Genomic DNA, 24,259 nt, shown 5'->3' on the forward strand with positions numbered 1-24,259 from the left:
TCCAAAATCTCTCTCTATATATATTTTAGTTCTCGGGCACTGGAGTTGTTTCTTGATCTTGGCTATAGTTAACAGTATTGCATTGAACACAGAGATACAAATAATTTTCAAAATACTGTTTGTGGGCTCCTGAAGTCGATGCTAAGAAATGGAATTTCTGGTTCTCATGGAAGTTCAATTCTTTGAAAAACGCTATTTTAGACATTTCATATAGACAGACTTCGGGAAGAGGCATCACAGTTTCCTGCTGCACCCCACTGCACTGGCCGACCCCTTGGAGCCCCTCTCACACCATAAACATCAATATGGTCATAGCAGCAGCAACAGCAGCAGCAGCAACCCAGAACTACCACTAGGACTCATAGGCCGCCATCAACCACCAGATCAACCTGGAGCTCTCTATGCCTCCTATGTCTATCTGTCGATATCTTACTATTTTGACTACGACGATGTGGCTCTGAAGAACCTTGCCAAATATTTCCTTTACCAATCCCATGAGGAGAGGGGCATGCTGAGAAACTGATGAAGCTGCAGAACCAGCGAGGTCACCAGATTTCCATGTATGATCTCAAGAAACTGGACCATGATGACTGGGAAAAAGAGCTGAATGCAATGGAGTGAGCGTTACACTTAGAGAAAAGCGTCGACCACTCACTACTGTACTTCCACAAACTGATCACAGACAAAATGACCAATACTTGTGTGATTTCTTGGAGACTCACTACCTGGTTGAGCAGGTGAAGTCCATCAAAGAATTGGGTGACCAGATAACCAACTTGCTCAAGATGGGGGGGGGGCTGAGTCTGGCATGGCAAATGGGGCACAGCAGCGAGAGCTAAGCCTTGTGCTGGCTTCCCAGAGCCACTGCGACCTGGTTCTCCAGGGCACCACTTGCATGTTGGGGTGACTTTTATCTTTTTTCTAGAAAATCCAAAACAACTACTTCAGTTTTGATTTGTATCAAACCTTTAAGGAAAATAATATGGTACCCCCCAAAAAAAATAAAGAAATGTATGGCATTGCATAGGAAGTTGAACCAATTAACTTTTCTACCAGCAGAAGATGATGCTTCCTTTTATCTCATGATTTATTTTTATTTGTATCAATCTCACTGACTTGAGGTGATATCTCATTGCTAATCTAATTTGCATGTTTTGAATATTAAGTGAAAAAATAAAGAGGAGTTTTTCCTGTTGACCAGTCGTATATATTTTTATGCAGTGTTTTATTTTTTAATCTCTTATTATTTATTTTTATTTTTGGATGAGACAGTTTTATTGTTTATTTGCTTTTGGTTGCTATTAATTTTATAAGTACTGTACTGCCTATAAGTGCTGGGAAAATATTTTCTCCCATTATGTATACTTTCATTTTATTCTATTTATTTTTTGAAGTGCAGAGCTTCTTAATTAGATGCTTATATTTGTTTATTTTTGCTTTTGTTACTTTGGCCAATGACAGTTAAAAATGCTTTTATATTCAGTACCATGAAGAGTACTGCCTGATATTTTCCTCAATATTTTGTATATCATCTATTACTAAGGTATTTTTATATATTTTAAATGGGCTTTTTATGGATATTAGATATGATGTTGAAGATTATATGCATATTTATTAAAAATATGCACTATATTTTTAAATGTGGTATAATAGGGGCAAGAGCGGTGTGTAAGTGGTAGGGCTTTTGCCTTGCCACGCTGACCCAGGATGAATGGCATCCCATATGGCACCCCATATGGTCACCCAGACCAGGAGTAATTTCTGAGCACACAGCCAGGAGTAACCCCTGAGTGTCACAGGATGTGACCTAAAACCAAAATAAATATATTTTATAATATAAATATATTATAAATATAATATAATAAATAAATAAAATAGGCACCATATTTTAAGTGTGTTATAATAACTATACTGACGATTATAACATACCAAACAAACAAAATAAGAATATTAAATCCTATGCATATTAATTTCCCATGTATGCTAAGTCCTCTGTGGTTCTAGAGGACACTAAAGAGTAATTGTTCTCATTAGAGTATTACTAAGCAAGCAAGGCTGCTTAGAAATTATCATGGAGACAAGAGGAAGGCCAAAATAAATAAAATGTACCATTAATCTATATTGGATCAAAAAGAGACCACATTTTCTGTCATGGAATTAAATTTTTGTATGGATATCAAAAAGCCTAGCAACTACAATATTCTATTTATCCTTTAAACTCTAATATGCATATGCAAATACTTGTAATGATTGTAACCTGTCTTTTAACACATTGCTACTCTTTCAATCTTTGATCAGGTCTCATATTCAGTCAGTTTTTCTTGAACTTCTGTACAGTAGGTCCAAAAGACTTTGAACATTTTTGTCCAAAGTTAACCAGTTAAAAATAATGGGCACAGGGCCCACAGCAGTAGCATGGTAGATAAGGAATTTGCTTTGCATGCAGCTGACCTGGACTGGATCTTGGCATTATGATATGGTCCCGCGAGCATGCCATGAGTAATTTCTGAGCCCACAGCCAGAAGTTACCACTGAACGTTGCTGGGTGTACCTGCCAAAGATAAACAAAAGCATGCAAACAAACAAAAAATACTGGTCAAAGAGGCTGGAGCTGTAGCACACTGTAAGGCATTTGTTATGCATAAGGCCAACACAGGTTCGTTCCTAAACATCCCATATTTTCCCGAGCCTTCTAATATTAATTTCTAAGAACAGAGCCAAGAGTAAGCTGATTGCTGCTGGCTGTAACCCCAAACCAACCAAACAAGCAAAATTACTGGAACAAAAATGCTAAAACAATAATGCCTAAGACCAGTTGGTAAGAAATGAAAGGCCAAGTGATAAATAAATGCACTCCAATTCCAAGTTTATATTAATATATTTAAGTGTGAAAATAATACTTATTTTCCCATGACCTTTAGATTAGCTATAAAAACTAACATTGTAAAGCAATGATAAAGAAAGCAACGTTTTTTTATTAGTTTTATTAGAATTTTTATTAGAATATGGGTGGTGCTTTGATTCTAGTCTTTTGATTCTGGTAAATCACCATTCCATTCTCTTACCTTTCATTAGATACTCCATGAATATTTTTCTATTTTTTAATTGAAACAAATCTATGCCTATATAACTAGAGAGTTGTATAGACACAACACTAATCTCCTGAATATGCTTGCCTTCTGACTTTCTGAGTCTGAATGCTCACTTTTAGTAAACTACTAGTTTTATGTAGAAATAATGCTACAATTTTATTGTTATGTATGCACTCTGACTATTGTGCACATTTTTTGCTTTAAGTAACTGGTTTCTGTATGCCCATAACCCCAACACTACTTTGCTTTTTGTTCTTTCCTTTAGTAAAACCAAGAATCTGAAATCATAAGGCAAGAATAAGAGCTTAAACTCTGATGGAAATTCTAATAACTCAATTGAATCTACATTGAAGTTTACATTGGATCTCTAATTTGAAAAAAAATTGCATAGACTTTATTTCTTTTTTTTACTTTAATACACTGGATATCGTTTTTGGTGTACTGTAGCAATCCAATATACCATATTAGTGACATTAATACTCCAGTTCTCAGTTTCTTTTGTTATTGTTTGCTTTCTGATTCCTTCAGTAACTTTGCTAGACTATTTTTGAGACATTTTGTTACCTCAAGAAATTGCAGTCTCTAGGATTTATCTTCAGAGATTGTGGTATTGATTGAACACACAGTCTGTATGACAGTGGTTTTAAGCAGAGCCTTCTTTGTTTCTCTTTCATTGAGTTCTCTGTTAAGATGAAATCTCTGTTGTCCTCCTTTTTTTACGTGATACTTTGGGGTTCTTGCCACTCCAAGTTGTGCTCAGGGCTTACTCCAGCTCTGTAATCTTGGATATCCCCTGACTAGTCATATGTGCTGACGATATAAATTGCTGGAGAGTGAAATTGGGTCAGGCACATGCATTATAGACTTTCCTGTAATGGTAAATTTCTGTCTATCCACTTAGCTTCCTTTCTTGATTCTACCACTTTCTGTCATATCCTGGTAGAATGTATCATTTTATCTTCTGATTCTAAAACTGAATGTTGTGCAAGAATAGTTTTTGTGACTACACTTTGGATCTGTTTGATTTAATTTAGTTTTTCTTTTGTTCTGTTTTGTATCACACCTAAAATGAGATGACTTAGACATTTCAGTTTTAGTTTCAAAAGTAGAAATTTTGATGGCAGTCATTGACTGCTGTTTAGACATGATCTTAATTATCATGTCCTTTTAATGATATCACATTTTAACAATCTTATTTGCTCTGTAATTGAATATAAAATAAAACATAAAAGATCAAAAATAAACAAACATCAAAGAAAACAATGACCATTCACATTTCATGTAAGACATCCTGGTGATAAAGGACTGATATATAAGTAGACAAAAGGTTTCCTGGAATAAATATAAATCAAACATTGAATAACCTTATAATTTAAATAAAAAATTAAAACCCTTAGGATGTTATTAGAGTATAGATGTAGATACACATACAAAAAGCTCTTAAACAATAATATAATTCTAATATTTTGAGATGCAGCCTAGCTTTGATGTTCAGGGCCTATTTCTGGTTCTGTATTTTGGAATTATTTTTGGGGGTGACTGGAATGTATGTGGTATAATAGCTAACTTAACTAAATTTAAAACTATAGTAACAAAGAATTATTAAATATTTAGTGATGATTATTTTTGATATTTATTTACTTCTCATGGTTTAGCTTTTTCCTAATCCTGCTCTACATTTATTTATCATTTAAATACTTAGACTAAAAATAATGTTGATCTTTAATACACTTTTTTAATATCAGCCTTGAATTTGAACTTGAGAAAAATCTGCAATGGTATTTGTATAGTATTCAATACATTATGTTCATTTTCTATTAAATAAATCAAGCTACTTTTCTTAAAACTGCTGTCCAAATATAGAGACATAAATCTTCCACAGAGACACACTGCAAGTTAAATTACAACAGGAGCAAGGGCGAATTCCTAGGAGCAATAAATAACAAGATCTATTTCAAAGATGATAAGCTTAATCATGAATATTTTTATGTACAATACTTATAGCAATCTCATACTTCATAGTAAAATATTGCTATTCTTATTTATAATATAGTTTTAAAAGGAATATTAATTATCAGCATTATTAATCATCTTTCTTTTAAAGATAATTCAGAGACATTAAGATTTGAATTCAATTGTAAGAACCAGGACACCTCTCTGGTGAAGAATGGTTAAAAATGTTGAGAAAGTTCCTATTTTCTTTTCTTATAGATATCAGAATAGAAACTTTAATCAAAAATAGTTATTTTGGTTATTTCAAAAGAGTGCTTCAGGTGATCAGCCCTTGAATGAATATATTGACCTTGCTACTTATCAGTCTCTACTGCTTTATTCCACATGCATTCTGCTTATTTTTACTTTTTATAGTATTACTCAGGACTATATGGCTAAAATAATAGATTTCAGAATCTAAGTGTACCAACTTCTAAACCATTAACTTGGTGCAAATAAACTCTTTTATTAACCAAACCACTGTGCTTCTGTTTAATTAGCCCTAAGTGCAGTGACACTGAACATTTGGGGTACTTACTTATGTCAGCTAATATTAAAAAAATCAGTTTAAATATTGCAGACATTGTATTACTTTTTGATAATAAGAAAGTATTCAATATTGTAAAAACCCAAGTTTCGTAATTTGTATTTCTACTTAAATAAATATAAATTTATTTCTTTTTATATATTTTATATGAATAAAAAATAAATATATTATCTGTATTGTATATTCATGCACAGAGTAACTAACAAACAAAAGGGAATACCCTAATCTGAGTATAAGCTAATTATATTAATATAAAGAATAATAAAATAAAAATAATAAATATATAAAAATTAAATATAATAAAATAGAGCTAACAATATATTAATTGACTTGCATAGATTTATATAAACACAAATCAATCTTTTGTAAAGACATCATTATTATTTGATTATAAAGGGGAATTGTAAGAGGAAGGAATTACAAAATAACACAAGAAAACTTTGAAAGGGTGATGATATTGTATATTTCTGTATTTTGTTTTCTGTTTGTTTATTTGTTTTGTTTGTATTTTTGGGCCACAACCGGTGATGCTCAGGGGTTATTCCTGGCTATCCACTCAGAAATCGCTCCTGGCTTGGGGACCATATGGGACGCTAGAGCATCAAACTGCGGTCTGTCCTAGGGTAGCACCTGCAAGGCAGACGCCTATTGCTCCACACCACTGCTCCATCCCCTTTAAATTGTATAATAGCTAGTAAACAGTACTATGAAAAATTGTTAACACTAAACCTCTACTTTATATGAGAATAGAGTATTAGTTTCTAATATAAAAACTTATTTCTTACACAGTATTCTTTGGTGGTGGGAGGATAGGAACCACATATACCTGTGCATTGATTTTACTCCTTTGTGGCAGTGCTTAGGAGAACTTCTACAGTTTTATGACATGACAATATGGTTGTCATATTTTCAGTTCCTCTGTAGTTTATTCTTTACTGTTGTAAATAATCTTACTTTAATTCAATTCTTCATCATTTTCTACATGACTAAGTGTATCTAGGCTTTCTGATATTCTTTTTATGTAGCAACCACTGTATTCAAGATACTATCTCCTTTTATATTTTCTCTTTAGAGTTGACTGCTGGTTTTGGGCCAATATTAGTTTCTATTGTTTCTATAGAGTAAAAAGACTGTCAACATCTTAATTTTATTTCAATGAGACTCATGCCAGACTTCTTACCAGAGAACTTCAGCCTAGTAAACTTGTACTGCTTAATCTGATAATTGTGTAGTAATTTGTCATGGAAGCAAGAAATAATTCACTGTCTATGGTTTCTTTTACAAATTGAATTAGATGAAAGATCAAGTCAAGATTATTGACTATCAGAGGGTCAGCATCTTTTAATACTTTTTATGTACTCAATAAATGCTTGTTGATTAAATAGCAAAAACAATTTCAACAAATATATGAAGTATGTAATGTCAAACTACTGTATTACTTAGTGCTATATATACTTATGGAACTACTATTGTGAGCCAGATGTTAAATGTTGTAGGTTATATAAAGAATAATCTATGTCCACTATATAAATTTATAAACAGATGAAATCATATGATATTTTTATTGTGGAAACATTTGAACTGAGTAAGATAAATAAAAGTACTTTGAACCATGTTCACAAAGTAAGAATCACAAAGATACTCTTGGTCAGAAGTTAATGTGTAAAGAATCAATATACACAGTGATTCTGATTTGAGTGACCAAAACAAAATAAGTTATTTGATAAAAATTATTAAAGAGATGGTGCCGGATCGATAGTGCAGTGTTGAGGTATTTGCCTTGCATGTGGCTGACCCATGATGGACCTGGTTTGATCCCCAGCATTCCATAAGGTCCCACAAGCCAGGAGCTATTTTTGAATGCACAGACAGGAGTAAACCCTGAGCATCTCCAGGTGTAGCCCAAAAACAAACAAACAAACAAAAAAAAACCCCAACAAAACAAAACAAAAAGATTATTGAACAGTTAATAGAGAATCAACGGGGAAGTAAGGAATTATTCTACTAATAAAATATATTGTATTGTCAAAGTGCATAAAACTTTTTAGAAAGAAAATAGTTTAGTATCAATTATTAATGCATCAAGATAAAATTTAAATATAATTAATTAATATATATTTTTTAGGTTTTGGGTCACACTCAGTGGCTTTCAGGGGTTACTCCTGGCTCTATGCTCAGAAATTGCTCCCAGCAGGCTCAGGGGACCATATGAGATGCCAGGATTCGAATCACAGTTCTTCTGCATGCAAGGCAAATGCTCTACCTCCATGCTATCTCTCTGGCCCAATTAACATAATATTTTGACTTTATATTCATTTGGACTTCAATTAACTTTAAAAATAGAGGGGCCAGAGAGATAGCACAGTGGTAGGGCGTTTGCCTTGCACACAGCTGCTTCAAACAGAAGATGGTTTGAAACCCAAAATCCCATTTGGTCGCCTGTGCCTACCAGGAATAACCTCTGAGAACCGCTGACCCAGTGTGACCCCCCCCCAAAAAAAAAACAGAAAAAACTTAAACAATAGAAACAATGAAATTTTACATTAATTTTAATTTCCATTTAGATTTACTCTTGATTATGGCTCTGTTACATTGATTATGTTTTCCTTTATATTTTTAATGGTGGAATATTTCTTAAGGCAGAGCAATAGCACAGTGGTAGGGCATTTACCTTACAGGTGGCTGATCCAGCACAGACCTTGGTTTGATTCCCAGCATCCAATATGGTGCCCCAAACAGAGCAATTTCTGAGTGCATAGTCAGGTGTAACTCTGAGTGTCACCAGGTGTGGCAGAAGGAAGGAAGGAAGGAAGGAAGGAAGGAAGGAAGGAAGGAAGGAAGGAAGGAAGGAAGGAAGAGAAAGAGAGAAAGAAAGGAAAGAAAGAGAGAAAGGAAAGAAAGAGAGAAAGGAAAGAAAGAAAGAAAGAAAGAAAGAAAGGAAAGAAAGAGAGAAAGGAAAGAAAGAAAGAAAGAAAGAAAGAGAAAGAAAGAGAGAGAGAAAGAAAGAGAGAGAAAGAAAGAAAGAGAGAAAGAGAGAAAGAAATAAAGAAAGAAAAAGAAAAGAAAGAAAGAAATAAAGAGAGAAAGAAAGAGAAGAAAGAAAGAAAGAAAGAAAGAAAGAAAGAAAGAAAGAAAGAAAGAAAGAAAGAAAGAAAGAAAGAAAGAAAGAAAGAAAGAAAGAAAGAAAGAAAGAAAGAAAGAAAAGAAGGAAGGAAGGAAGGAAGGAAGGAAGGAAGGAAGGAAGGAAGGAAGGAAGGAAGGAAGGAAGGAAGGAAGGAAGGAAGGAAGGAAGGAAGGAAGGAAGAAGAAAAAGAGAAAGGAAAGAAAGAAGAAAAAGAAAGACAAAGAAATATTCTAAGTTATTAAAGAATCAGTTATATTCCTCACACATGAATTATGTCAAAGATTTAAAATATTGAAAATTAAATCTATAAACAATGTTCAGGACAGACAGAACATAAAAATTCAAGATATGTTTTTAAATATGAAACTACATATTCATCAATACATATGAAGATTTGTTTATTAATTAATCTATTTTAAGAATATACACGATTGATAAATGATATAATTAGTTATAACTAAAAAGTATAGAAAAATCATAAAGCATGAGTCACCATTTTCAAAGAAAATTAACTAGTAGCTTTTTCAAAAATAACAAATGCAAATAGATGTTGTATTTTTTTTTCCATTTTGGTTCACACTCTGTGATGCTCAGGGGTTACTCCTAGCTATGTGCTCAGAAATTGCTCCTGACTCAGGGGACCATATTGGACGCTGGGTGTGGTGTGGTGGTGGTGGAACCAAGGTCCATCCTAGATTGGCTGCTTACAAAGGAAATGCCCTACCACCATGTTATTGCTCCAGCCCCTATTTTGTAACTTATAGAATATAGTGTGCTTTTTCTGATTGCAATGCATTCTTTGACTTATACTCCAGAAAAAGGGGAAATTATAAAATTTATATGTAATATTAGCACATATATTTCCAGCATCCAAAGTTTATCTGTGAAAAGAAAACAAAACATAACTGATTAAAACAACCAATATTTTAGATGTAATTATGATACATCATAATGTGTTTATTATACAGATTCAAGACATAAACATAATATTAATGTAAAAAATATAAAATATTTTCAGTATTTATATCTTTAAAAATTATTTTAGTGCCAAAGAGATAATGCAAGGTTTATGCAAACACCTTGCATGCAGTGGAATCTGCTTTTCACAAAATGTTCCCTGATCACTCAGAGAGCCATCCATTTCCACAGAGCCATAAGTAAGCCCTGTGACTGGTTGTGGTGCCCAAACTCTTTATATATATAGTTATATATATTTATACAAATATACATTTAACATATTTAATATATTGAATACATTAAAATAGAAACCATTAATATATTGATTTTATCAAGTAAATATATATTTAATATATAACAATATATTGATATATTTATATAATTGATATACTTATAACCATATGTGTAACTATATATTGGCTATTTTATGAGTTATCGAATCATTCTGACCTAATTTGCAGAAGAGAGGAGGATAGGCACTGATACTCCTCAAACAGAAGAATATCAGAAATCATTCAGCTACGATTAATAATGGGGTTTCTTTGGTCTCACTTTAGTAGAGGGAGTAAACAACTAGCTCTAGTAGAAGGATTCAGCACTGACATTAGGATTCCATGCTCTGCATATTTTTAAGTTGTGTCAATGAAAGAAAATCAACTATACCACATAAACCAAATATATGATGGTGTAATATCATAATGATCTTCACTACATTTTTCTCATCACAGAAGATGTCTGGTGAAAAGCCAAAGATCTGCCAATTCTATATAATTTTCTTTTCTTTCTGAGGAGTCTGGGGCCAGAAAAATGATACATTTCAGGCAGTTCTCTTTCATGTGGCTGATTCTTACTTAGTACCACCAGGAGTGTTATCTGAATCCACAGCCAAAAGAAACTCCAGAGCTCTATCTTGTGTAACCAAAAAACTTTAAAAAAGGAGCCAGAGATTTTTCCACACACCCATCCCCAAGACAACTTACTGTAGGCTTTAAACTATTTTAAACAACAAATTGTTCCCCCTACAAGATCCCAATACATATTGGCCACTAATGCTAAACTCCTGATTCATAGTAATCCTATGCCCAACTTCTCCTATTCAAATCACCATTTTTACTCCTACAATATGTAGTTTCTAAAGTAAAAATTTAATTTTTTAACTTTTTAGAATATTAATAATATATAAAAGCAATGTTTTATTTAACTTTGAATTATTTTTGTTTTAATACTATATGCAAATATTTTATATCATTAAATACCACTATATTTATCATTACATATTGGAGAAAATGTTTTCATGCTACATGGAATTAATGAAAATTATGGGGCTTAACAATAGTTCATCAGTTATGCTACTTGCCTTGTGTGTACTAATTTGGGTTCGATCCATGGCCCCACATTGTTTTCCTAAACCCCTCCAGGAGTGACCCGAGTTCAGATCCTGAAGGTTGTATATATGTAGTGGTATTTATATAGCATTACTTACAATAACTAATAATTAAAGAAAACCAGTTCCTGCATGAATATTAATTAGATATTAAAAGATTAGTCATTTTTAAATATGTGTGGAAACTAGAATGAATTATAAAGGAATTTATACTAGAAGGAATTATACTTAGTAAAATATAAATATAATTGAAATAGAGAAAATATATTTTTACTCACATGTGGCATAAATTTAAATGAACTACATCAATTTTTTATTTATTTTTAAATAAAAATTTTAAAAATCTAAGTATATTTTATATAATTTTGTCAGTTTGAGGTTATCAAAATGGAAGCATGATGAGATATATGGATAAATCATTGAAAAGGTACTAATTTTTTGGTGAGGGAAAAACCTAATCTTTATAAATTCTCCAGAATGTATTTTCTCTATTCTATATTGTCAGCATCACTTCTATTTATAGATAGTTAAAATTCTGTGTAAGTCCCTCCTGTCGCTAAATTCTTACTTAATCTAAATAATAAGCCTGTTATTTGGGATCTTAGGTTGTTTTTGATTTTTGCTTCTTGTAGTAGCAAAATGATAAAAATCCAATTCTTTTTTTTTCCACACTAAAGAAAATCATCTGGCTGATTATCTAAATTGATTAAATAATTTGTAGCTGTCATTAAAACAACTTTCCAGAACCAGCAATAAAAACAAAGCACTAATTTAATACAAAGAAAGGATTTGGGAAAATCTAAAGCAGTTTATTTTAAAAATTGAATTATATATTAGAAAACTACATTAAATGTAGCTGGAGTGATAGCACAGTGTATGAAGTATTTGTCTCACGCAGAGACAACCTTTTTGATCCCTGTATCACATATGATCTCCTCAGCACTGCCAGTAATAATTCCTGAGTGCAGAGCCAGCATTGCTCTGAGCATTGCTAGATGTGGCACAAGTATAAAAATATAACTTTTTAAAAAAACTAACATCAATTTATCATTATTTATGTATTATTTACTGTGATGTGTTATGCACATACCTAGTTCCTCCACAAGAATGTTTTATAAAGTAAGACTTAGCTTTATTTACAAACCAGGGAATGGGAATGTCAGAAAATGAGGACGTTGGCAAAAAAATAACACAGTTGCTACTTAAAGTCTGATCTAAGGTTGAAGCACAAGCATTTTACTTTTAAAAAATACTTCTGTTTATTAAAGTTCTTCAAATAGGAGAAGTGTTTTCATGCTACATTAAATTAATGAAAATTATGGGCTTAAGCAATAGTGCAGCAGTTATGCTATTTGTCTTTTGTGCTGCTAACCCAGGTTTGATCCCTGGACCCACATACATTGTTCTAAACCTCTCAAGGTGTGACCCCTGAGTTCAGATCCTGAACTCTGTAAGTATGACACATTAAAAAAAAAAGAAAAAAACATTATGAGATAAAAATAAAGCAATTTAAATTTGTTTATTACATTTTTATTTATTTGGAGATTTGGATGTTAACCAGTAGTACTCAGAGTTTAAATCTGACTGAGGGTTCAGGGACAATTTCTAGTGGGCCTCAAGGGACCATATGCAGCTGAATAGAATTCAGTGGCTTTTATGCCAGCACTATCTTTTTTGAACAACAATTTTAGCTTTAAAACTGGTGTATAATATTACATTTTACTTACAAAAACAATATCTTATATGTGCACTATTGTTAATATTTTAACTACTTCATCATTTATACTTGAGATTAATGATTTTTAAAATTTATTTACTGGGCTTTACAAAGTTGGTAATAATAGAGTTTCAGGAATTCACTGATCCAAGTGCAAATCCATCACCACCAGTTTTAGCATCCCTTTTGAAGTTATGGATGGTACCTCCAATGACTCAGTTTTTCCTCTCTATTGCCTTCTACCTCCTTAGCAAACTCATTACAATTTTTGCTTATTATATTTTGTGTCAAATATTGCATTATGGATTTTATTTGTGATATATCTTCAATCCTTTATTATTTATTTTTATTTATCAATTTGGAAAGGAATATAGGATAGGAAGTTCTACATTTAAAAACATTTCCTTTTTTACAACTTAAACATCCATTCTTTGGTATGCTGATAATATCATTATTTTGAAGAAGCATTCTATAATAAAGATCTGGAACTTTGTTCTCAGCCAGGATTTCAATTTTCCCAAATACCCTTTTTCTAAGAAAAACAAATCTTTGATATTCATGAAGTTTCCTCACACCGTTCAAGTATGGAATCTATAATTATCTTTTTATAGCTTCTCATTTATAATCTTCATTACCTGTTCTTATAATATATATCACTAAGAATGGTAGAATCTGTAAATCTGAAATTGACCCACCTACTTACAGTTAAAACAATAATTCTCTGAGTATAGCTTGTAAATAATTAGGTATAATTTACTCTTAAGATGTACTTTATTAGAAAGTTGTCATGGTCAAATGAAAATTTACATATCAGAAATAATAACCTTTACTACTTTGGTATTTTAAAAGAAAATAAATATGTTATCTCCTAATTCTGGAGAACAAAAATCTAAAATAAAAGCATCCCCTCCTGTGGCTCTAGCAGTGGTCCTCAAACTATGGCCCACAGGCCACATATTGTATTTGTATCTGTTTTGTTTCTTCATTGCAAAATAAGATATATGCAGTGTGCATAAGAATTCGTTCATAAGTTTTGTTTTTACTATAGTCAGACCCTCCAATGGTCTGAGGGACAGTGAACTGGCCCCCTGATTAAAAAGTTTGAGGACACCTGCTAGAGGAACTTCTGTCCTTTAACTTCCCAATGTCTAGTGACTGCTAACATTCCTTATGGCCACATTGTTCAAATTCTACACTGTGATCACAGTTCTTCCTTCTCTAAGGTTTTCTTTTTAATTCATATAAAGTAAATTATCACAATAATTGACCATAATGCATTTCAGATCAGTAAAAGCAAAGTTATTGAAAAATTGAAATAAAAATATAATGAAATAGAATGAGAAAAAGAACTCAATGAGCTGTTCAGTGTTTTTAATTTTTTGTGAAGATTTTTTGTCAATGTTAGGAACAGGAACACAGACTAATGGAATAGAATAATGATCCTAGAAATAAAGTCACACATATATTTAATATATGCCAACAATTTCAGGGCCCTACCATCTAGAACGAAAATCCTTTCAAAATACATTGTTTGGAAAAATGAGCAGTATATACAAAGCACCAATATTTGTCACGAATTCAGCTCATTAGTAGAGTACATATGTGAAGCCCTAAACTTGAGTCTCTCTGTACATAAAGCAATGAAATTAGATCACTGAATCTAAAATAAATACCTTACATTTTTTAAACGTTAGACATTGTTTTTAAAAATAAATAAATTTTAATCTTTATTTTACTTTTTAAACACTTCCAAAATGTAAATTTTTATAAGATTTAGGGGCTCGATGTTACCATGCCGTATCACCACCAAATGACAATATTCTTCTACAAATGTTTTCTTATAAATAAGTGTATTCTAAGATAAGTTTGTGAATATATACTACAACTACCTTTTTGTAGAAGACAATGATGATATCTAATATAAAGACAGTAAGTTTAGTAAACACAAATGATGGAACAAAAGTAACTTATTTTCCTCACTAATCTTAGATGTGAATGTATTACACATCTGTCTATAATTGCTTAGATACCGATTTTAATAGAAATATATTAACATTTTAAAATTTACTTTTCATATTATAAAAATTACAAAATTTGTGAACAATTTTCTGTGTCACATATTCTTTTTTTTCTTGAAGGATATTTGATACCTTTATCTCAACTGCTATTTTTTTAATATTTTATTTTTGATCAAAGTGGATTACATATCTTTCATAGTAATATTTTAGGTACATATTAACATTGAAACGGGGGGATTCCACCACCGAAGTTGACCTCTCTTCCCCCCCCCAATTCTTAGTATTCATCCGATACCCCCTTCCCTTACTCCCCGGGCTGCTAATATAAGTGATCCCCTCTGTATCTAGCTTGTTGTAGGTTGGGTATTAATTCTGTTGTTGGCTTTGGATTTGTTGATTAAGTCTGATCATTTTTATTACTATTTAATGATCATACAGTTATTTGGACTTGGTACTCTCTGTTATTTTCCTCTCAATTTGAGGGCAGAGCAAAGTGGTTTCAGTTATGTGGTTAGTATGGTAAATTGCTTCATACAGGGCTCCCTGTGTGTGACACCAGGCGGGGAAAATCTGCGAAAGTACACTGGCCTAGTGGGGCCCAACTGTGAAAAACTGTGAGTGTGACCTGTCTATGTCTGTCTACTGTCCTCTTGCGTGAAACTCTTGCCAGTGGGGCAAAAAGAGGCTCCAGAAACCTCGCTCGCCCAGACGCCATTTTCAGGGAGGGACTACAGAGCATGAAAACCGGCTAAGCTTTGCAAAAGCCGGCTCCCTGTGTGCGACACCAGGCGGGGAAAATCCGCGAAAGTACACCGTCCCAGTGGGGCCCAACTGTGAAAAACTGTGAGTGTGACCTGTCTATGTCTGTCTACTGTCCTCTTGCGTGAAACTCTTGCGAGTGGGGCAAAAAGAGGCTCCAGCAGAGCATGGCCACGTAGCGAAGCGGAGCGGCCATGCACTCTTTCTAAGGAAAGGACACCATTGCAACAAGAAGGAAAAATTACACTAAGAACGGTGCTATATCACAGAAGCAAACATTTCTCTCTGGACTGTCTTCTCTGTTGCATGCTCAGGCCTAAGATTTGACCCAGTGTGAGGCTTCATCCACGGAGGACTCCCCTCCCTTAGAGGCAAGTCAGCCCATCCAGAAAGGGAGGAGCCAGAGGAGTGTGCTGCCTGCATCATATAGACAATGAATACCACCACAACACGTAGAAAAACCCACAATACAAGTGTGACAATGGGGAAACAACGCAGGCCAGCATCAGACATAGAGAATGAAGATGACAATTCTGAGGACCAGATAATGACCAACCAACTAATCAACCTCTCAGATAAGGACTTTAGACTAGCAATATGGAAGATGCTCAACGGACTCCAAGAAACCATGGACCGAGTTGAACAGAACTCTAATAAGAACCAAGAAAATATGAAGACAGAAATCACAAAACTCCAAACTGAAATAACATGTCAACTAACAGGACTGAAAAAGTCAGTAAACGAAGTGAATGACAAAATGGATAAGCTCTGGGACAGGGTATCAGAAGCTGAGAATAGACTTAGTGCTGTGGAAGATGAGATACATAACAATTCCATACAGCAGGAGAGATTGGACAAAAAACTTAAAGCAAATGAGCAGACAATGGAAAAATTAGTCAAAGAATGGGAACAGATGAAAATAGAAGTCTATGATAAGATCAACAGAAACAACTTAAGAATCATTGGAGTCCCAGAGACCCAGGAAGAAAATTTCCAGGAAGAATCAACGGTCAAGAACATCATTAAAGAGAAACTTCCAGAGCTAAAGAATATATGTGATCAAATCCTGCATGCCCGAAGAGTACCAACCAAAAGAGACCCCAGAAAAACCACCCCAAGACACATCCTAGTCACAATGACAAATCCCACAGATAGAGACAGAATTCTGAAAACAGCAAGATCAAAAGGGGAAATCACGTTCAAGCAAGCTTCCCTGAGATTTACAGCAGACCTGTCACCAGAAACACTCAATGCCAGAAAGCAGTGGTGGGATATTGTGAAAAGACTGAAGGAAATGAATGCTTCACCCAGAATACTATACCCAGCAAAACTCACTTTCCGGTTTGACGGAAGAATACATGGCTTCACAGACAAAAAACAGCTCAGAAACTTCACAGACACAAAACCAGTCTTAAGAGAAAAACTCAAAGACCTAATCTAAGACAAGACTACACAAAAGACACACCAAATTTTGAAATAAAGATGGCGTTAAGTCCCAGGACAATTCTTTCTCTCAACGTCAATGGACTAAATGCACCAGTTAAGAGACACAGAGTGGCTAAATCGATCAAAAAACTCAATCCAACCTTCTGCTGCCTACAAGAAACGCACCTGAATAGTCAGAACAAACATAGACTCAAAATAAAAGGCTGGAGAAAAATTATCCAAGCAAACAGCACCCATAAAAAAGCTGGAGTGGCATACTAATATCAGATAATGCAAACTTTATACTCAGGAAGGTTGTAAGGGACAAAGATGGACATTTTATATTAATCAAGGGGTACGTAGAGCAGGAAGAATTCACTCTCCTAAACATATATGCACCGAATGAGGGGCCAGCAAAATATTTAATACAACTGTTGACAAATCTGAAAAATAATATCAACAACAACACAATAATTGTGGGAACCTTAACACGGCTTTGTCAACACTGGATAGGTCAACCAGACTGAAACCCAACAAGAATATACTAGACCTGAGGAGAGAAATGGAAGAAAGAGGCCTAGTGGATATATATAGGACACTCCATCCCCAGAAACCTGGATACACATTCTTCTCCAATGTACATGGGATATTCTCCAGGATAGACTACATGCTGGCACATAAAACATACCTCCATAAGATCAAGAGGATAGAAATTTTGCAGACTACCTTCGCTGACCACAGGGCTCTGAAATTATTTGTGAACTCCAAAGGGACTCAGAAGAAACACTTTAACACCTGGAAGTTAAACAGCCTCATGCTCAATAACCAGTGGTTCCGAGTTGAAATCAAAGAGGAAATCAAAAGGTTCCTGGAAACAAATGATAATAAAGACACAAACTATCAGAACTTATGGGACACAGCAGAAGCGGTACTGAGAGGAAAATTTATAGCTTTGCAAGCACACATAAGGAAGGAAGAAGGAGCTTACCTGAGTAGCTTAATGACACAGCTAATAGAACTAGAAAATGCTCAACCAAAGGACCCAAGAATAGGAAGACAGAAGGAAATAAAGCCGAGAGCAGAAATCAACGAAGTGGAAACTCAAAAAACAATCCGAAAGATCAACGAAAGCAGAAGTTGGTTCTTTGAAAAAATAAACAAGATTGATAGACCACTGGCAAAACTAACAAAGAAAGAGAGAGAGAAACTTGATAACTCGTATCAGGAATGAAAAAGGAGAGATCACTACTGATATGACAGAGATTCAAAGGGTAATCAGAAACTACTTTGAAAAACTCTACGCCACCTAATTTTTGATAAAGGAGCAGGAAATCCTAAATGGAGCAGGGAAAGCCTCTTCAACAAGTGGTGTTGGCACAATTGGATAACCACTTGCAAAAAATTGAACTTAGACCCCCAGCTAACGTCATGTACGAAGGTAAAATTCAAATGGATTAAACACCTCGATATCAGCCCCCAAACCATAAGATATATAGAACAGCACATAGGCAAAACACTCCAGGACATTACAGGCATCTTCAAGGAGGAAACTGCACTCTCCAAACAAGTGAAAGCAGAGATTAACAGATGGGAATATATTAAGCTGAGAAGCTTCTGCACCTCAAAAGAAATAGTGCCCAGGATACAAGAGCCCCCCACTGAGTGGGAGAAACTATTCACCCAATACCCATCAGATAAGGGGCTAATCTCCAAAATATATAAGGCACTGACAGAACTTTACAAGAAAAAAACATCTAACCCCATCAAAAAATGGGGAGAAGAAATGAACAGACACTTTGACAAAGAAGAAATACACATGGCCAAAAGACACATGAAAAAATGTTCCACATCACTTATCATCAGGGAGATGCAAATCAAAACAACGATGAGATACCACCTCACACCCCAGAGAATGGCACACATCACAAAGAATGAGAATAAACAGTGTTGGCGGGGATGTGGAGAGAAAGGAACTCTTATCCACTGCTGGTGGAAATGCCGTCTAGTTCAACCTTTATGGAAAGCGATATGGAGATTCCTCCAAAAACTGGAAATCGAGCTCCCATACGATCCAGCTATACCACTCCTAGGAATATACCCTAGGAACACAAAAATACAATACAAAACCCCCTTCCTTACACCTATATTCATTGCAGCACTATTTACCATAGCAAGACTCTGGAAACAACCAAGATGCCCTTCAACAGACGAATGGCTAAAGAAACTGTGGTACATATACACAATGGAATATTATGCAGCTGTCAGGAGAGATGAAGTCATGAAATTTTCCTATATATGGATGTACATGGAATCTATTATGCTGAGTGAAATAAGTCAGAGAGGGAGAGAAAAACACAGAATGGTCTCACTCATCTATGGGTTTTAAGAAAAATGAAAGAGACCCTTGTAATAATAATTTTCAGACACAAAATAGAAAAGAGCTGGAAGTTCCAACTCACCTCAGGAAGCTCACCACAAAGAGTGATGAGTTTAGTTAGGGAAATAACTACATTTTGTACTGTCCTAATAATGAGAATGTATGAGGAAAATGGAGAGCCTGTCTAGAGTACAGGCGGGGGTCGGGTGGGGCGAAGGGAGACTTGGGACATTGGTGATGGGAATGTTGCACTGGTGATGGGTGGTGTTCTTTACATGACTGAAACCCAAACACAATCATGTATGTAATTAAGGTGTTTAAATAAATTAAAAAAAATTGCTTCATACAAATATTATCAGAATAATTTATTTAAAACAAATAGGATATTATTTAGTAAGGACAATGGTGTCAGAGATATTAAAGTGGCATTCCTTTCTCCACTTAATACTCTGTGTATTGTCATAAATTATATATATGTATATAACTACATACATTCGAAGATTTATTTCCAGTATCAGAATTAGACCCTATTGGCTTAAGTGCAAATGTTTATGTCAATATTGCATAATTTAATAATACTTTATAGTCTTAATTAAAGTTGGAAAAAATAATGTCTCCTAGCTTTATTTTTCTTAGAAATACATGACAATTTGGATATTTTATGTTCTATATACATTTAAGTAACAATTTTTTGTTCTTAAATAATAATATAGATTTGATAGGAATAGCACTAAATCTGAATAGTGCTTTTGGTAGAATAGTTATGTTAATTATATCATTATGTTAAAATGTTGGTTTTCCTAATCTTTGTTCAAGGGATATTTTCCATTTTCCTCAAAGAATTGTATGCTAACCCTGAGAACACAAGCTACACAAGAGAAAAGAGAGGTGAAGCACTCCGAGATCTCATTGTTAGAGATACATTTCGAAACTTAGCTCCAATGGGAAAGGATACAAAAGCAAGAAAGTTTCAAATTGAAGTGTTTACAGTGAAAGAAAATATAACAAAAACTAAAATATAACCCAGCAATTTGGAGAAAACGTCTGCACATTATACATCTGACAAGTGGTTATTATCCAAAATGCATGAAAAACTCAAATCCACAACAAAAATAGGCTACCCAACTAAAAAAAATGTGAAGACACCACTAATGATGACATCTGACCCACAGACATATTAATTATGCCCAATATCACTTATCATTAGGGAAATATAACCAAAAAATAAAAGAAAGATAGAAAAAAATAAATATAAATATCCTCATCTTATCTGTGTGAAAATGACCTAAAGTGTTTGAGTGTAGAGAAAAAATTTATGCTGTTGTGATACTGGAAATTATTATAATTCTATGGAAAACACTACGGTGGTTTTTTTTAGAAAAATATGAAAAACCATACAATCCAACACTAGTATCTCTACACATTTATCTGAAGGGTATAAAAACATATCTTCAGAGGAAGTATCTTTAAAATCATAGTGCATTACTCATAAGAGCCTATCATGAAATGTCAATTGAGAGATGACTGGAAAATGAAACCCTAGTATATATATATATATATATATAAATATTATATATTTATATATATTTATATATATATTATATTATATATTATATATATTATATATATTATATATATAAATATATATAAGTATACATTCTCCACTATATAGATATATATAAATATATATTATATATTTATATATATTTATATATATTATTATATATTATTATTAATTATATTATTTATAAATATATATATAAGTATACATTCTCCACAAAATACTATTGTGCCAATACAAATAGATAAAATTGTGTCTTTTGGGCTATAAGAGATGAAACTTGAAGTGATTGTTAAATGAAATAAGACAATTGCCAGCTGGCTTCATTTGTATATGACATATGAGTAGCTAAAACATGTGGAATGGCAAGAGAGTAAAAAAAAAAACCTCCAAGAATCAGTACAAATTATGTTGTATATTGCAGGGTGAGGAATTAGAAAGAGTAAATAGAGGGATATTTTTATGGTAGAATGTTCACTTAAAACTTACGGTATGCAAGTAGTGGTTATTAACCTCTCATTTATATATGGAGTTAGCCCCTTGAAATTCTATAGTATTGTAAACAAATGATAAGTGAAAGAAAAATAGTCATTAAAATAACTTAGTAAAATTTCAAAGGATACAATTTGTTGCTATGCCAACAAAGTTGTCCTAAAGTGTTTGGTCTTTACACATAATTTTAAAGAATTATAAAGCAGGAGACTTCCACAAATATACAATGTAGTTAAAAACATAAAGTCACATTTATGTGTATTATTTCAATGGTCTAGAGATAAAAAATATATTCAAGGTATACTTTTGTTCTTTATGTAATTGATTCTCACTGAAATGAGTGTAAATTAGAGAAAATTACTTTTGCTTGACAAATTATCCAGTTAGCTATACATGTGGCCTCATAATGCTGGTATTTATTTGAAGACTATGTCTCATTTAAGAAACACTGCATCAGTCATTAGGCATTGGTGTTTGTCAGTCTAGTCAAATATTATCCCACCAATTTTCACCATTGTCACATCTAAACTTTAATTTAGTATGAGGTAATTTTTAGCAGATTTCTAACTGCTCAAATGTTTTGTATTTCCAAGAGAAGTAATCTAGTGTCTTTAAGAGAAATGAGCAAACAATATCATTTTATTTAAGTACATATATTAAAATGCTTTTTTAATATGTAAAGGTGACTTTAACAAAATTTACATGAAATGTTCTTGCTTCCTCATATTTTCCATGTGTGAGTTAAAATTCATATGTGAATTCTGTTTGTGATTTGGCAACTTTTTACTTTATGATTATTTTCAATATGTGCAGTACACAAAAATATCTGAACTTTAGTTACACTCACTACATTGGTTAAATCAGCTTAATCCCCTTTAGCATGAGATAAAATTTTGTTTACAAGGAAGTTATTAAATTATTTGAAAACAAGAACATTGGCTTAATCACATTAATAAAAAATCATGGCTTGAATTTTTTATAATAATTTTATTTACTAAAACACTACATAATAGAGTTGATATCTGGTATAATAGTTGTATAATAATAACCAGTATCAATAAAAATGAAAATACAACCATGAAGAAATATTTGTATTTCCTTTTATATTTTGGTCCACATTCAGTTAGTTTAAGGCTTATTCCTCGCTCTGTGCTCAGAAATATCTTTTTATTGCTGGGGATTGGACATAAGTTGGCCTGTTTAAGTCAAGCTCCCTACCTCCTAAACTATAGCTCTGGCCCCCAAGTCATGTGAAAATTTATGAATAAACTCTCAAACATTTTAATAATAATAGTTTTTAAGAATTACTTTCTTTTACTATCTTGTGCTTCTTAGTTCTTATCATCAAAAACATCATAGAAAGTACATTTTAAAATTGGTAAGATCATTGTAGAATTTTTTTTCAATTTCCTTTCATCTTGATTAGACACATAAGCTTCTAGACTTAGAACCGCCTACAAAGTGGTTTTTATTTAACTAATTGTGGGAGCACAGCCTTAAGAGGAGGCTGTGGAAATGCTGCCAAAAGCAGGAAGAAAAAGAAAGTTTGCTAAGGAAGGATGCAGTGAAGGACTAAGTTGTAATATTACTGTTGAGGTCTTTGTGACTAATCCCTTCAAGGCTGTTCCTTGCTTTCCTTCCTATCTAAACTACTAAAAATACTTTGTTCTTAACATATCACATTTATTCCAGGTGTCCTTGCTAGTTAATTGCTTGGTACAGTTTAGCTTAAGATGTTTCCAGCGAGATAACATTCTAAACTTAGGCATAAATCCCTCTTTTGTTTTGTCATGAATGAAAGAAGCAGGGCAACAAACTTTATTAGTCACATCATATATAGTTGACCAACTTCCTCATTCATTCAGGGGTTTGCTTTCATGTCTCTGGAGGCAAACGCACACAATAACAACAAAACAATTAACACTCATACCAACTCCTGCAATTTCAGTATACAGAAAAATGTTGAATATAGATTTCTAAAGTTATTTTAAGTGCCTATTTTGTAACTTTGACGTTTATTTTTATAACAGTTTGTATTTAAATGACTTTCATTACTTTCATTTACATTTTAATTTCTACATTTCAATTAAATAAAGCATGGTAGTAATTACAAAGTTTCTCTTTTTGATTTTTATTTTGTGTTTAAAATTTTATAGACTTTGCAATTTGATTATCATTGTAATGAACTAATTTCATTCCTATTTTACTGAACTATTTTGTAGAACTCAACGGAGAAAATAAGATAGTTTGAAAATTTTCAGATTTAAATGTTTTTTATTTTATATATATGTATATATATATAAACTAACAAAAATATATTATTCTTAGATGACCATTGTTTATTAAAAATATTAATGGTGAATATTGCAAAAACTGTAAGATGAAATTTGTTCAATGTTCCTTAATTTTGTCTTTTATATATTTATGTAGATGTATCAGTATGTTATAAAGAACCTTATTTTAACTGTAGTTTTAAAATACACTTCTCAAATTTTAGCTCTCCAAGAGCACAATCAAAATAATCTGTGATATAGTAGAGCTCAGTAAATAAATTAAAACAGTAAAAAGGGGCACTTCAACAGTTTTATGGCATTTCATATTTTAAGAGCAAATTTGTTTTCTTTTGTTTTGGTTTGTTTTGGGGGCCACACCCAGTGACACTCAGTGGTTACTCCTGGCTATGCACTCAGAAATCGCGCCTGGCTTGTGGGACCATACGGGAAGCTGGGGATTAGACCCAGGTTTCTCCTGGGTTAGTCACATGTAAGGCAACATCCTAACCGCTGTGCTATTTATTGTGCCAGCCCCAAATTT

This window comes from Suncus etruscus, chromosome 9 (assembly GCF_024139225.1).
Source record: "Suncus etruscus isolate mSunEtr1 chromosome 9, mSunEtr1.pri.cur, whole genome shotgun sequence".
NCBI classification, from domain to species: domain Eukaryota; kingdom Metazoa; phylum Chordata; class Mammalia; order Eulipotyphla; family Soricidae; genus Suncus; species Suncus etruscus.